General features: G+C 46.9%; 1 protein-coding gene across 2 annotated transcripts in view; it reads left to right on the top strand.

Annotated features, from left to right (window-relative positions):
* CAST (calpastatin) overlaps positions 1-17,142 on the top strand; it is a 219,759-nt gene that overhangs the window by 20,886 nt on the left and 181,731 nt on the right. For both annotated transcript variants that reach the window (XM_077462355.1, XM_077462352.1), the window contains exon 2: positions 12,729-12,835. The gene's annotated coding sequence lies outside the window, so the exon portion shown is untranslated. The remainder of the gene's footprint in view (positions 1-12,728; positions 12,836-17,142) is intronic.

The raw sequence follows: 17,142 nt of genomic DNA, 5'->3' as shown, positions 1-17,142 counted from the left end.
CTGAGTCCCACTGTCTGTGTCAATGGATGCAGCAGTAGGACTCAGGAGCAAGTTTTTCCTGGCTTTCCCTGGGAGCACCCGATGAGGAAGAGGGGCCTGGAGCGCCAGTGGGGGGCAGCAAAAGAGGAGAATCGGAGCTGCTCTGTGCAAAACCATTGGGCATGTATAGGCATGTTTGTTATTTTTATTAAAAAGAAACACCAAGCTTTACAACCACTTTAACGGACGCTTTCACCCCCTTCCGGCCCAGGCCAATTTTTAGCTTTCAGCGCTGTCGCACTTTGAATGACACTTGCACCACTGTACTCATATGAAATTTTTAGCATTTTGTTCACACAAATAGAGCTTTATTTTGGTGGTATTTAATCCCCACTGGATTTTTAATTTTGTGCTAAATACATTAAAAAAGGCCGAAAATGTAGGAAAAAAAGTTGTTCTTTATATTTCTGTAATAACATTTTGCAAATAAGTAATTTTTCTTCTTCACTGATGTGCGTTGATGAGTTTGCACTGATGGGCACTGATAAGGCTGCACCGATGGGCACTGATGAGGCTGCACTGATGGGCACTGAAGAGGCTGCACTGATGGGCACTAATAAGGCTTCACTGATGGGCACTGATGAGGCTGCACTGATGGGCACTGATGAGGCCGCACTGATGGACATTAATAAGGCTGCACTGATGGGCACTGCTGAGGCTACACTGATGGGCACTGATAAGGCTGCACCGATGGGCACTGATGAGGCTGCACTGATGGGCACTGATGAGGCTGCACTGATGGGCACTAATAAGGCTTCACTGATGGGCACTGATGAGGCTGTACTGATGGGCACTGATGAGGCCGCACTGATGGACATTAATAAGGCTGCACTGATGGGCACTGATGAGGCTACACTGATGGGCACTAATAAGCTGCACTGATAGGCACTGATAAGTTTCATTTATGGGGCTGCACTGATAATTAGGGCACTGTGTACTGTAAAATAATATAGTTACTGCTCCATTTAGAGATCCTGTCTCTGTGTGAGAGAAGGAGAGCTGTTAACAGGCAAAGACCTGTTCTGTTTACATCTGTTGGCCATTTACTCCGATCTATGATGTGCTGTGTCAAAGGCACATAGTGGTCACAGAGACTTCCTGATGCACGCCTCAGGGGCTGCAAGGGAAGCGTGCGCACAGGAGGGCATTAAGGGACATCCTTCCAGAACTGGAGAATATACAGTATATTGAAATATTTGAGTAGATTTGCGTGTATTTAGCCCCATAGAATAGGAGTCAGCTGAGGTAATTCAGTGAGCCAGCGTAGGTACAGCGAGCTCGCCCACCTTTTGTCACAAGGCACTTTATGTGGTGTTGTCACCCTTTCAAATAAAGGGGGGACTTGTGGTTATGTTTAAGTGTTTTAGCTTGAGGCCTTAATGACTGAGCAAATTTATGGAGAAATAAGTTGTTTTTAGTTATTTAGGAATTAAATACATTTATATTATTCATTATTAAGAAATAATTTATACCAATAAATGTGTCACAGCCAAAATGTTTGCCAATAATTGTGTGTGTCTAATTATTTATTATATAAGTATTTATGTATTTGGGGGGAAGGGACAAAAGGTGCGGTCTGCATTCCCATGGACACTTCCTGCATGGTAACGAGGCATTGTACTGTACAGGAAGTGTCTACTGTCCAGCCAGGCTCCTGTGGAGGAGTGAGTATTTACCTCAGGAGGATAACTCCCGCTTAATCCCCCTCTGTTCATCCCACCCACTTTTCCTTTATGTGTCTCTCCCACTCCCCCCTCTGATTGCCCTGCCCACTGATTGGTGGACATTCTGAGAAGATTTAGCAGTGCTCTTCCCTCAGGAAGTGATTGAAGGAGGGGTTGTCCTGTCCAGTGACAGCCTGTCCATTAGGGGCTCTGGAGCGCCGCTCCCTTTATCCACGGCCGCCACCCCCATGCCCTATCCACGGCTGCTATTTTGACAGGACACCGCCACCCCCTATTCAGGATTACGGGCGCATGAATTACAGCATCTGGGTGTTTTTTTTTAAGCCCCTGAATAGAGCCAGAGGCTCTAATAGGCTTCAAAATAGGGTGGGCCCGTGGTGCAGAGCATTGCGTCAGGAGCCCACCCAGGTGTTACAACAGTGAAAGAATATTCGCTATTGAAACACTGATCTTCAATCCGGCCAATCAGAAGCAGGTTTGAGACCCGTTTTCCGATTGGCCGAAAAGAGAAGAGCCCCAATTGACCGCCGAGGAACAGAGGGAGGAAACAGAAGCCGCTGTGATGCCCATGGAGGGCAGGGGAAGGGAAAGCCACCGCCGAGTCAAGGAAGTCGCCAGTGAAGCCCGGGAGTAGGGCTGCCCACCATAGGTGGGGTAAGTGCACCAGACCCACCCGACTGACCGGCTGCCACCCCCAAAAACAATTACCACCAACCGCCACTGGCCCTGTCTCTAGTGTCACACACTTGGGTGTCGCTCACAATACTCAGTAAGGCCACTTTCACACTGAGGCACCTGTAAAGAGCCTCTCCTGTCACTCCAGTGTGAAGGCCCGAGTACTTTCACACTGCAGCGGTGCGCTTGCGGGACATTAAAAAAGCCCAGCAAGCAGCTTCTTTGGGGTGGTTTAAAGAGGAAGTAAACCCTGATGGGTTTACTTCCTCTTTGTCTCCCTGCAAAGGTAAAGCATAATGGACTACTCTGCATCGCATAGTAGCCCATTATGTGTCACTTACCTCACACAGGAGCCAGCGATGTCACCGCTGTCCCCTGTAGTCTGGAGCGTCCATCTTCTTCTGGGTATCGCTGCTCCGGCCACTCACAGCGCCGGAGCAGCGATGACGTCCCTCCCGCGGCATGCTGCTAACGGTGATAGTGCGCCTGCGTGCCGCTGTCTATGGCGCATGCGCCGTAGACAGCTGTCATTGTCTTTTACTAAATATCTCATAAATCGTGTAGGATTAGGAGATAGTTCTTGGACCTACAGGTAAGCCTTAATCTAGGCTTACCTGTAGGTCAAAGTGGTTTGTAAGGGTTTACAACCACTTTAAGAGCAGTGTATACACCACTCCTAAAACACCTCTGCCCATTCAAATGAATGGGCAATGCTGCCGAATCGCCTGCAAAACGCTTCAGCAGCACCGCTACACAGGTGCTATTAACCCCTTCTTCGGCGGCTAGTGCAGGTTACAAGCACCCGCTAGCAGACGAAAAGCGCCGCTAGAACTAGTGGCACTTTACCGCCGATGCTCTCACCACCCCAGTGTGAAAGTAGCCTAATCTAGCTATTCTTCAACTTTTAACCTGTTGGCTTCCCTTGTGTTCATCCCTCCTCTTAGCCGATTGGCTCAGGTGATGTAAATGCTGGGGGAAAGGTCCAGTCTTTCTGCTGCATTCATATCTGAGCGTAGTGTGAATGCATGTTTTAGTGTGTATGGGGACTAAGACCCTAGACACACTATACAACTTTTGTTGTCTGATTTCCTTTAGATTTACCATGACCATGTAGTGCAAGGGCCTGCGTGATTGCATACAAATTGAAACTCTTAGCCCTTGTACACACGGTTGGACATTCCGACGGAAAATGTCCAATCGGACCGCGTTGTCGGATAATCCGACCATGTGTGGGCTCCATCGGACTGTTTCCGTCGGAATATCCGACCGACAAAGTTTTAGAGCTGGGCTGTAAAATTTTCCGACAACATGATCCGATCGGACTTTGTCCGATCGTTTGTAGAGAATTCCGATCGGACAAAGTGCCATGCATGCTCAGATCAAATTCCTAGACCAAAGCTATTGGCTACTAGCCTGAACGTAGTCCCGTCATAACGAAATAACTTCATCACGTTCTGAACGATCAGATTTTCCGACAACTTTGTCCGTGTGTATGCAACACCAGTTTCGGACAAAATCCGATGGATTTGGTTGTCAGAATGTCTGACCGTGTGTACAAGAGCTTAAGGTTTGACCTCATATTATATGGTTTTGGTAAATCTGAAGGAAAAAATTGACAGAAAATTGTATAGTGTGTATCCAGCTTTACTCGTGTTGCTCCTTCTGCCTGTCCTCATTTACCCTTCTGAGATTTCAGTTTTGATTTTTCAGTATCACAAACAACACCTTTTGAAAGTATTACACAACTGCCTTTCACTTAAAGCGGACCTTCGGTTATTTTTTCAACGTTCCATCTATTAAATCTTCTGCTCTTGTTGTATTAACTTTGTATTGTAATTTTTTTTTTTTTTTGCCAGTTAATACCTTATACAACCCACTTCCTGTATCTTGTCTAGGGATGAGCCGAACACCCCCCGGTTCGGTTCGCACCAGAACTTGCGAACGACCCCCGCGTTCGGTACGAACGTTAGAACCCCATTGAAGTCTATGGGACTCGAACGTTCGAATTGGAAAGTGCTAATTTTAACGGCTAATATGCAAGATAGTGTCCTAAAAAGGGTTTGGCGACCTGCCTCCTGCCTCAGGGGACATGGGTCACTGCAAAAAAAAGTTTTAAAAACTACCGTTTTGGTGGGAGTACTGATTTTAATGACGATTAAAGTGAAAAAAAAAAGTGAAATATTCCTTTAAATATGGTGCCTGGGGGGTGTCTGTAGTATGCCTGTGAAGTGCCACGTGTTTCCCGTGTTTAGAACAGTCCCTGCACAAAATGACATTAAGCGGAAATAACACCATTTAAAACTGCTTGCGGTTTTAATGTTATATCTGGTTCCTGCAATATGGTTGAAAATCATTCAGAAAAATGGCATGGGTAGCCCTCCCTGCCCATTACCAGCCTATTTGGGTCTTGTACGCATATTAAGGGGAACCCTGTACCCATATTAAAAAAAGGAAATGCGTGTGGCCCCCAGGCCCTATATACTCAGAACAGCAGTATACAGGCGGTGCAAACAAGACTGGGACTGTGTAGGTTTGTTGTGTTAAGTTGAATCTGTTTGTAATTTTCAACTGGTACATTTTTAAAGTGTAGCTCCAGTCAAAAAAAATATTTTTAAGCTTTTTGGAAAACATAGGGAAGGGTTATCACCCCTGTATAATTTGTTTTGTCGTCCATCTTTTTTCATCTCACTTGCTGTTGTCTCCTTCCGTTTGCAAGTAGGAGATGTTTGTAAGTTGGATGTTTGAAAGTAGGGGCCTGCCCTATATGCTCTGCAGAAATGGCGGAACAAGGTGTTGGTTTTGCAACAACATTGTAAGCCCTCAAAGTGACTCTTGGTGGGCGCTGGAGCGCCCTGCTGTGAACGATTATATCAAGAATTGTAATTACATGCCATTGTTGAACAGTGGTAGAAAAATTGACCTTTGGTGGTTGTGGTGCTGGTGCCACAACACTATAAGTCCTCACAGTTACTCTGGGTGGGCACAGGAAGGGGCCCTCCTGTGAAATATTATATCAAGAATTGTAATTACATGTCCCTGTTAAACAGGGGCAGAAAAATTGGGCCTTAGGCACTGGTGCCATCACACTGCAACCTCTGCCATACACTATAGTTTTATTGCAGGAATTAGCCCTGCTGCAAAGCATTGCATCAAAAATTGTACTTAAACGCCCCTGTTAAACAGGGGCAGAAAAATTGGGCCTTAGGCACTGGTGCCATCACACTGCAACCTCTGCCATACACTCTAGTTTTATTGCAGGAATTAGCCCTGCTGCAAAGCATTGCATCAAAAATTGTACTTAAACGCCCCTGTTAAACAGGGGCAGAAAAATTGGGCCTTAGGCACTGGTGCCATCACACTGCAACCTCTGCCATACACTCTAGTTTTATTGCAGGAATTAGCCCTGCTGCAAAGCATTGCATCAAAAATTGTACTTAAACGCCCCTGTTAAACAGGGGCAGAAAAATTGGGCCTTAGGCACTGGTGCCATCACACTGCAACCTCTGCCATACACTCTAGTTTTTTTGCAGGAATTAGCCCTGCTGCAAAGCATTGCATCAAAAATTGTACTTAAACGCCCCTGTTAAACAGGGGCAGAAAAATTGGGCCTTAGGCACTGGTGCCATCACACTGCAACCTCTGCCATACACTCTAGTTTTATTGCAGGAATTAGCCCTGCTGCAAAGCATTGCATCAAAAATTGTACTTAAACGCCCCTGTTAAACAGGGGCAGAAAAATTGGGCCTTAGGCACTGGTGCCATCACACTGCAACCTCTGCCATACACTCTAGTTTTTTTGCAGGAATTAGCCCTGCTGCAAAGCATTGCATCAAAAATTTTACTTAAACGCCCCTGTTAAACAGGGGCAGAAAAATTGGGCCTTAGGCACTGGTGCCATCACACTGCAACCTCTGCCATACACTCTAGTTTTATTGCAGGAATTAGCCCTGCTGCAAAGCATTGCATCAAAAATTGTACTTAAACGCCCCTGTTAAACAGGGGCAGAAAAATTGGGCCTTAGGCACTGGTGCCATCACACTGCAACCTCTGCCATACACTCTAGTTTTATTGCAGGAATTAGCCCTGCTGCAAAGCATTGCATCAAAAATTTTACTTAAACGCCCCTGTTAAACAGGGGCAGAAAAATTGGGCCTTAGACACTGGTGCCATCACACTGCAACCTCTGCCATACACTCTAGTTTTTTTGCAGGAATTAGCCCTGCTGCAAAGCATTGCATCAAAAATTGTACTTAAACGCCCCTGTTAAACAGGGGCAGAAAAATTGGGCCTTAGGCACTGGTGCCATCACACTGCAACCTCTGCCATACACTCTAGTTTTTTTGCAGGAATTAGCCCTGCTGCAAAGCATTGCATCAAAAATTGTACTTAAACGCCCCTGTTAAACAGGGGCAGAAAAATTGGGCTGCTGGCATCACCCAGAACCAAAAATGTTCTTCCAACATATCAGCGGAGGAGGAAGAGGATAGACAATCAACATAACAGGACAGTCACTCAGCATCAGCATAGGCAGTCTTGAAGGGATGTGGTATTTCCAAAAAAATTATTCGGTTACATCAGCTTCAGGTGCTTGGTAGCTGTGGGTGATCCAAGACTGATTCATCTTGATGAAGGTCAGTCGATCAACTGATTCGGTGAACAGGCGCACCCTGTGATCGGTAACGAAGCCACCAGCAGCACTGAAGGTGCGTTCCGAAAGAACGCTGGATGCAGGACAGGCCAGTAGCTCAATTGCATACTGTGCAAGCTCTGGCCAGTGATCCATCCTCAAGACCCAGTAAGCCAGAGGATTTTCAGTGGGAAAGGTGTCCAAGTCTGACCTTGCCCCTAGGTATTCCTGCACCATGTAAATTAGACGCTGGCGATGGGTGCTGGAACCAATCATACCTTGGGGCTGCGGACTAAAAAATTGTATGAAAGCATCAGTCAGACGGCCACCTTCTCCACCGCTCCTTCTGACTGATGCCTCAGCAACACGTTGTCCAGGACCAGGAGTTTGTGACCTCCCAGTCTCTGGGAACGCGTTGCACAGAGCTTTCTGCAAGGCCTCCCGGAGATGTCTCATCCTCTGCTCCCTCTGCGATGGCAAGATAAGGTCGGCAACCTTACCCTTGTACCGTGGATCAAGGAGAGTGGCCAGCCAGTAATGGTCCCTCTCCTTGATCCGAAGAATACGAGGATCCTTCCGCAGGCTTTGCAGGATCAGGGAGGCCATGCAGCGTAGGTTAGCTGAGGCATTCGGTCCGGAGTCCTCTGGGTCACTAAGGACAACATGATCCGCAGCTACCTCCTCCCAGCCACGTACAAGTCCACGTGTTTCTTGGGACTGTAAATCATCCCTATAAGACTGCTGCTGCTGATGCTGAGTGCCAGCCTCCACCTCCATGCTGACACAATCATCCTCCTCCTCCTCTTCCTCCTCCTCACCCTCTTCCTGTGTGATGGGTGGCACAGCAGGAACACTGTCTGGATAAAGGGGGCCTTGAGAGGCAAGGAAGTCCTCCTCTTCCTGCCTCTGTTCTGCCTCAAGTGCCCTGTCCATTATTCCACGCAGCGTATGCTCCAAGAGGTGGACAAGAGGTATAGTGTCACTGATGCATGCACTGTCACTGCTCACCATCCTTGTGGCCTCCTCAAACGGTGACAGGACAGTGCATGCATCCCTGATCATGCCCCACTGGCGTGGTGAGAAAAAACCAAGCTCTCCTGACCCTGTCCTGGTGCCGTAGTCGCACAGGTACTCATTGATGGCCCTCTGCTGTGTGTGCAGCCGCTGCAGCATGGCCAATGTTGAGTTCCATCTGGTGGGCATGTCACATATAAGGCGGTTCTTGGGCAGGTTCAACTCCTTTTGGAGCTCAGCCAGCCGAGCACAGGCATTAAATGATCGGCGGAAATGCACACAGACTCTCCTGGCCTGTTTCAGGACATCCTGTAAGCCGGGGTACCTGCCCAAGAACCGCTGCACCACCAGGTTAAGGACGTGAGCTACACAGGGCACATGGGTCAGTTGTCCCTGTCGGAGGGCGGAGAGGAGGTTGGTGCCATTGTCGCAAACCACCATTCCTGGCTTAAGCTGGCATGGCGTCAACCACCTCTCGGCCTGCCCCTGCAGAGCTGACAAAACATCCGCCCCAGTGTGGCTCCTGTCCCCCAAACAAACCAGCGCAAGCACGGCATGGCATCGTTTTGCCTGCGTACTTGCGTAGCCCCTGCAACGCCTACGGAGCACCGCTGGTTCTGAGGACAGAGCACTGGAAGAGGCCATGGAGGAAGAAGAAGAGGAGGGGGTGGAGGAGAGAGGTGTGTCACAACCAATAGTAGCATTTTGGAGGCGTGGTGGCGGAACAACCTCCAATACTACTGCACCTTGTCCTGCATCCTTCCCAGCAGCCAGAAGAGTGACCCAATGGGCCGTGAAAGACAGGTAACGTCCCTGTCCATGCCTGCTGGACCATGAGTCAGCGGTAATATGCACCTTACCGCTGACCGCCCTGTCCAGCGAGGCAAGGACATTGCCTTCCACATGCCGGTAGAGAGCCGGAATTGCCTTCCGTGAGAAAAAGTGGCGTTTGGGGACCTGCAACTGAGGAACCGCACATTGTACAAACTCACGGAAGGGGGCCGAGTCTACCAACTGAAAAGGCAGCAGTTGAAGTGCTAGCAATTTAGCCAAGCTAGCATTCAACCGCTGGGCATGTGGATGGCTGGGAGTAAATTTCTTCCGCCGGTCCAGCAGCTGGGGCAGGGACATTTGTCTGCTATAATCGGACGTGGATGTACCACTAGCAGAGTTCCCGGAAGCACTTGGCTGTGACACACCTAATTCTACACCTTCATTCCTCTCAGAGCAGGTTTCAGAGAGGACTGAAGGTCTAGTGGGGTTGGAGATGCCAGCTGATGAGGAGCAAGGAGAGGTCCGCTTTGTTCTTTGGTGTGGGTCTTTGAGGTATGCTTGCCAACGAGCTGCATGGCAGGTCAACATATGTCTGGTCAAGCATGTGGTGCCCAAGCGGCTGATGTTTTGGCCACGTGAGATACGCTTGAGACATATGTTGCAAATAGCAGCGGTGCGATCTGATGCACTCGTCTCAAAAAAGGCCCACACCAAAGAACTTTTAGAATGACGCGCAGAGGAAGCGCTCTGCGCAGAGGAAGCGCTCTGCGCAGGCGGAGCTCTGCGGTGTGATTCAGTCGGTGTGCTGCCCCTAAGCTGGCCCCCGGAGGGCATCCTGCCTCGTTGGACATGTGCCTCCTCCTCCTCCTCCTCCTCCTCCTCCTCCCTCCTTCCAGGCACCCACGTGGAGTCAGTGCCCTCATCATCCCCTCCCTCTTCATCGCTGTAGCAAACCTGGCAGTATGCTGCAGCTTGTGGAACATGACTGCCAGATTGCTGTCCTTCTTGAGCATCCCCTATCTCTGTGCTCACGCTACTGCCTTCCTCTAGCTGAGTGTCATCATCAGAGCCCACCAAACACTGGGCATCCTCCTGGAGCATGTACCCAACACTGTGCTCAAAGAGTTCAGGAGACTCCTCAGGAGGACGTGGTGGGTCTAGGGAAGGAGTCACTGATGATGACATTGAGAGGAGGGACGACGATGTGTTGGCAGCTGCTTTTCTACTACCCTGAGACTGGGTGAGAGAGGATGAGGAGGATGAAGAGGGCTTGGTCATCCACTCTACCAAGTCGTTGGCATGTTGCGGTTCAACATGTCCAGCTGCAGAAAAGAAGGACAAGCATGTCCCATGGCCACGTGCTGATGACAATGCACCGCGTCCACGACCAGCACTGTTGCCTCTAGACACAGAGCCTGCTTGCCCTCTTTTATCGGCTCGCGCCTGTCTGCCTCTCCTTGCTGGCCTTCCAGACATGGTAATGGCCTGAAGGGAGTTGGGTAAAACAGTAGTTGGGTAGTTTATATTGTGCTGGAGGCACACAACACCCACTAACTCCTGCAGATGCCTTTTTTATAGAACAGCAGAGTTAAAGGGGTATATACAGATGTATACTGTGCTGTGCTGGAAGCACACACAACTTCCAATAACTCCAGCAGATGCCAATCGGGCCCAAATAGAGAACAGCTATGTAGGTGGATAATAGCGGTATGTACTGGGTACAGAGCAGGCACACAGCACGCACTATCTCCTGAGTGACACTACTGACTGCAAGCTCTATTGTTAAAGATGGACCACTAGCTATATAGGTGAGGTGAATATCACGGTGTATACTGCGGTCAGGGCACGCAGACAATAACCAGAAAACAGCAGAGTTAAAGGGGTATATACAGATGTATACTGTGCTGTGCTGGAAGCACACACAACTTCCAATAACTCCAGCAGATGTCAATCGGGCCCAAATAGAGAACAGCTATGTAGGTGGATAATAGCGGTATGTACTGGGTACAGAGCAGGCACACAGCACGCACTATCTCCTGAGTGACACTACTGACTGCAAGCTCTATTGTTAAAGATGGACCACTAGCTATATAGGTGAGGTGAATATCACGGTGTATACTGCGGTCAGGGCACGCAGACAATAACAAGAAAACAGCAGAGTTAAAGGGGTATATACAGATGTATACTGTGCTGTGCTGGAGGCACACACAACTTCCAATAACTCCAGCAAATGACAATCGGGCTCAAATAGAGAACAGCTTTGTAGGTGTATATAGTGGTATGTACTGGGTACAGAGCACGCAGACAGCACGCACTAACACTACTGACTGCAAGCTCTATTATTAAAGCTAGATCACTAGCTATATAGGTGAGGTGAATATAGTGGTGTATACTGCGGTCAGGGCACAGACAGTAACCACTACACAAGAGCAAAATAGTAAATCAGCCAAAAACGATTGGTGTGTAACTGTGTTGAAGGTACACAGAACACCCACTGCTTCAGATGCTAACAAACACTACACGAGGCCGCCTGAAAGGCAGCTTTATATAGTGTGGGGCGTGCACTACACAGTCTGAGCTATGATTGGCCACAGGCAGGATGCCTGTGGCCAACCATTGCTCTCCTCACTACTGGCGCTGCGATTGGCCAAGCATGCGGGGTCACAGTGCATGCTTGGCCAATCGTGAGACAGCAATGCATTGCGCCATCGCAGTGCATTGTGGGCCACACGAATTTTGCCGCGAACGGCCCAAACGTTCGGAATTCGGCGAACGCACGAACGACCGATGTTCGAGTCGAACATGCGTTCGACTCGAACACGAAGCTCATCCCTAATCTTGTCCCTCTTATAGCTGTTACTTTGGCTAAGAGGGTATCAGATTTAGCAGTTTTGTCGTGCATAAGGATAAAGTGGTTTTGAAATCAAAGTTTTTATTTATACTTAAATAGGAACTGTAGTCTTCTCACATAATCTGTAATAAAAACATCTTTGCCATTTTGAAGCTTCCCTCCAACCAGTTTGCATATTATTTTATATATACTGCGATTCTGTACTTGCTAAATATGCTGCAGAAATCTCACTCCACTGAGTCTGGCTGCATCCATGTTAACTGTGGGCAGCTGAAGCTGCTGCCTGGCCACTTCCTGGATGAACACAGACACACACATACACACATATATACAGACAGACACACACACACCTCTGCTTGCCTGCACATTTCTCCTCTGTGGATGAATACACAGAGATCTCTGCAGTCTCCTGTTATCTCCAGCCCTCATCCAGCCCCCTCCAGCTCTGCAGTTCTGCAGCTCCCTTGCTGGTGTTTCGTCAGATTCGGCGACCTGTCAGAATGTGTAACGGAAGTGAAGTTCCGTAGCCGCCATCTTGCTACACCCCACACTCCTCCACAGTAAGGATACACCGAGAAGGGGGAAAGCAGACATGTTCTCACCCACTGGAGTTTTGCATTTTAAACTTATTTTTAACAGTAAATTGAGTTTATATAGTGAAATACAGTACTTAGAACTCCGTCTGACTAGTTAGATGTTGAATTTTGGGTTGTCCCCAGAAAAGTAATAGTGTGGAAATCTTCCAATGGCGAATCTACCAGTGGGTCCCCAAGGAATGCCCTCAATTTGCAGAGATTTCCTCTCACGTCTTGTTTGGGAATGGGACATGAAGTGAAGGCAAATCTCCACATTGGGACACAGATGGCGAAAAAAAATCTGACAGGGGTTATAATCTCCGCTTACTCTATCTAAAAAAGAAAATGTTGCCTATAGTTCTACTTTAAAGTCTAGTCTAAAGTAATTTAGTCTACTTCCGAATCGCCTGTTTTTATCCTTGTTTTTCTGTTTTTGTTTTCTTTTTTTGTGCTCTTGCAGTAACGGTATCTTGCTTTTCCATCTACAGACCTTTTACATCCAGGAGCCCCTCTGACCAATCGATTCATCTACCTTAGGAACTGACTCTCCATCTTCCGAACGTGGTTGTTGAACACTTGAAGTTTCCTTAATCAGGTACCTCTGTGTGACTGTACTCCTTTACCTTATCTATAAACCAATACTATAACATTTTCTGAGATCCAAACACCATTTGGTCATGGCTTTCAAAATTTCTTCTCTGAAGGTAAAAGGCCTAAATAATCCATTCAAAAGGCAAATGACCTGGAAAGAAACCTGCAATCTTAAGTGTGACATAATTTGTCATCAGGAAACTCATTTTGACTCCCGTAAACCTCCAATGTTTAGACCGCCAATTCCCACATGTCTTCCTGGCGAATGGTCCATCTAAAAAGAGAGGCGTGGCCATTGCCATTAAAGAAGGAAACCCACATGGACACTGCCGGCAGATTCATAATCCTAATCTGTGAAATAAACCAAGTTAAATAGACTCTAGTAAATGTATACCTTCCTAAAGGCCAATAAATGCGATAAGACTTTTTGACAACAAACATGCAAATTAGCTGTTTTAACCACTTCAGCTCCGGACCAATAAACACCTTAAGGACCAGAGGTCTTTTTGCAATTTCGCACTGCGCTGCTTTAACTGGTAATTGCGCGGTCATGCAATATTGCACCCAAACGAAATTTGCGTCCTTTTCTTCCCACAAATAGAGCTTTCTTTTGATGGTATTTGATTGCCTCTGCGATTTTTTTTTTTTGCGATATAAATGGAAAAAGAGCGAAAATTTTGAAAAAAAAAGATATTTTCTTCTTTTTGTTATAAGAAAAATCGAATAAACTAAATTTTAGTCATACATTGAGGGCAAAATTTATTTAGCCACATGTCTTTAGTAAAAAAAATGTCAATAAGCGTATATTTTTTGGTTTGCGCAAAAGTTATAGCGTCTACAAACTAGAGTACATTTTCTGGAATTTACACAGCTTTTAATTTATGACTGCCGATCTCATTTCTTGAGGTGCTAAAATGGCAGGGCAGTACAAATCCCCCCCAAATGACCCCATTTTGGAAAGTAGACACCCCAAGGAAATTGCTGATGGGTATGTTGAGCCCATTGAATATTTATTTTTTTTGTCCTAAGGGATTGAATAATGACAAAAAAAAAAAAAAAAAAATTTTTTTACAAAAAGTTGTCACTAAATGATATATTGCTCACACATGCCATGGTTATATGTGGAATTGCACCCCAAAATATATTCCGCTACTTCTCCCGAGTATGGCGATACCACGTGTGTGGGACTTTTTGGGAGTCTAGTCGCGCAGGGCACCCCGAAAACCAATCACCACCTTCAGGATTTCTAAGGGTGCAAATTTTTGATTTAACTCCTCACTACCTATCACAGTTTCGAAGGCCATAAAATGCCAAAATAGCACAAACCCCCCCAAAATGACCCCATTTTGGAAAGTAGACACCCCAAGCTATTTACTGAGAGGCATGTTGAGTCCATGGAATATTTTATATTTTGCCACAAGTTGCGGGAATATTACAAACTTTTTTTTTTTTGCACCAAGTTGTCACTAAATGATATATTGCTCACACATGCTATGGGCATATGTGAAATGACACCCCAAAATACATTCTGCTGCTTCTCCCGAGTACGGGGATACCACATGTGTGGGACTTTTTGGGAGTCTAGTCGCGCACGGCACCCCGAAAACCAATCACCACCTTCAGGATTTCTAAGGGTGCAAATTTTTGATTTAACTCCTCACTACCTATCACAGTTTCGAAGGCCATAAAATGCCAAAATAGCACAAAACCCCCCCAAATGACCCCATTTTGGAAAGTAGACACCCCAAGCTATTTACTGAGAGGCATGTTGAGTCCATGGAATATTTTATATTTTGCCAAAAGTTGCGGGAATATTACAAACTTTTTTTTTTTTTTTTTTTGCACAAAGTTGTCACTAAATGATATATTGCTCACACATGCTATGTGCAGAAGTCAAATTACACCCCAAAATAAATTCTGCTGCTTCTCCCGAGTACGGGGATACCACATGTGGGGGACTTTTTGGGAGCCTAGCCACGTACGGGACCCCGAAAACCAAGCACTGCCTTCCGGATTTGAATATAAAATGCTATAAAAAACAAACTAACCAGAGTCACCCGTAACACTTATACGGTGATCAGTGGTGAAAGGGTTAACTAGGGGCAATCAGGGGGTTCAAATTTTTATTAGGTAGTATATGGGGGTCCCTGGCGCTATATAAAAACCTGACGGGGAACCTAAATAACTAACTGGCTAACCAGCGTCACCAGTGACACTTATACTGTGATCGCTGGTGAAAGGGGGTGAAAGGGTTAACTAGCAGCAATCAGGGGGTTAAAACCATTATTGGGTAGTATATCGGGGTACCTAGCGCTATAAAAACCTGGCGGTGAACCTAAAAAAATAACTAGCTACCTAGCGACACTAGCGACACTGATGCAGCGTTCAGAAAAATTATCGCTTAGTGACACTGGCAAAAGGGGGTGAAAGGGTTAACTAGCGGAAATCAGGGGGTTAAAACCATTATTGGGTAGTATATCGGGGTACCTAGCGCTATAAAAACCTGGCGGTGAACCTAAAAAAATAACTAGCTACCTAGCGACTGTAGCGACACTAATGCAGCGATCAGAAAAACGATCGCTTAGTGACACTGGCAAAAGGGGGTGAAAGGGTTAACTAGCGGCAATCAGGGGGTTAAAACCATTATTGGGTAGTATATCGGGGTACCTAGCGATATAAAAACCTGGCGGTGAACCTAAAAAAATAACTAGCTACCTAGCGACACATGCAGCGATCAGAAAAATGATCGCTTAGTGACACTGGCAAAAGGGGGTGAAAGGGTTAACTAGCGGCAATCAGGGGGTTAAAAACATTATTGGGTAGTATATCGGGGTACCTAGCGCTATAAAAACCTGGCGGTGAACCTAAAAAAATAACTAGCTACCTAGCGACTGTAGCGACACTAATGCAGCGATCAGAAAAACGATCGCTTAGTGACACTGGCAAAAGGGGGTGAAAGGGTTAACTAGCGGCAATCAGGGGGTTAAAAACATTATTGGGTAGTATATCGGGGTACCTAGCGCTATAAAAACCTGGCGGTGAACCTAAAAAAATAACTAGCTACCTAGCGACACTAGCGACACATGCAGCGATCAGAAAAATGATCGCTTAGTGACACTGGCAAAAGGGGGTGAAAGGGTTAACTCTAGGGGCAATCAGGGGGTTAAATCTTTATTGGGGGGTGATAGGGGGCTACCCTGGACCTAACACTAACTGTCCTGACAGTTTTTACTGTCACAACTGACACTGAATGCATTGATCAGTAAAGAAATGATCAATGCAATCAGTGACACTGTGACTGGGGGGGGAGGGGCGGCGGGGGGGGATCGGGGGGCGATCGGGGGGGGGATCGGGGGGGGTTTGTGTGCCTGTGTGTACCTACATGTCAGTGTAGTGTTGGTGCACACTTACTTTTACTGTTCTCCTCGTAGTCCGGTCAAAAAGACCGCCCCGAGGAGAATGACATCACTTCCTCCTTCCTGTGTAAACAATACACAGGGGAGGAAGCTTCTCATTGGCCAGGAGCGATCCAGAGGGGGTGGCCGAAAACCAACGGCCATCCCCTCATCACGGAGCGCTCCTGGACCGAATCGGACCGCCGTAACCAGCGGGAGGGGGTCCGATCGGACCCCCCACCCGCTGGAAGGCAATCACGTAGATGTACGTGATTATGCCTGCCTGTGCCATTGTGCTGACGTACAATGGCAATACGGCGGTCCTCAAGTGGTTAAGGCAACATCCGACCATGTGTACGCTCCATCAGACAAACTTTTCATCTGACTTTTGTTGGCTGTGCAAACGGACAAACTTTCCGGCAACAAAAGTCCGATGGTCTTATCGTGTGTACAGAAAACAATAGGACTTTTGTACAAAGTACAAACTCGCATGCTCAGAACCAATGCAAAAGATCAGACAACAATACAGAAGATGACCAAAGGTGGCGGTAAAGAGCAGAAAAACCATGTGATTTGGTGAAAGTTGGCTGAAAAAGTCCTGCCGTGTGTATGCTTCACGGCCGACGCCCTTTGTACAAAAATCCACGGGAAAGATTGTACAAAGTCCGATCGTGTGTATGAGGCTTAACACTAAACAAAGTTCATTTTTAAATAAAATCTGGAAAAAAATATCCACATTGTGGAAAGGACATTTAATTTTTTGTGGTGACTTCAATGCCATCCCGAACATTGACCTAGACCTTTCCGGTGCCAAGCGCCATAGAAAATGTAGAGCAACTCTGGCTCATTTCATCTCCTCATCCAATCTTTTTGACATATGGAGATGTCAACAAGCCCAACAGGTAGACTAAACTTT

This window comes from Lithobates pipiens, unplaced genomic scaffold (genome assembly GCF_037356315.1).
Source record: "Lithobates pipiens isolate NorthernLeopardFrog02 unplaced genomic scaffold, aLitPip1_a1.2 Scaffold_3, whole genome shotgun sequence".
Lineage (NCBI taxonomy): Eukaryota > Metazoa > Chordata > Amphibia > Anura > Ranidae > Lithobates > Lithobates pipiens.
Note: the sequence above shows the minus strand (reverse complement) of the source record. Positions and strands in the feature narration are given on the sequence as shown.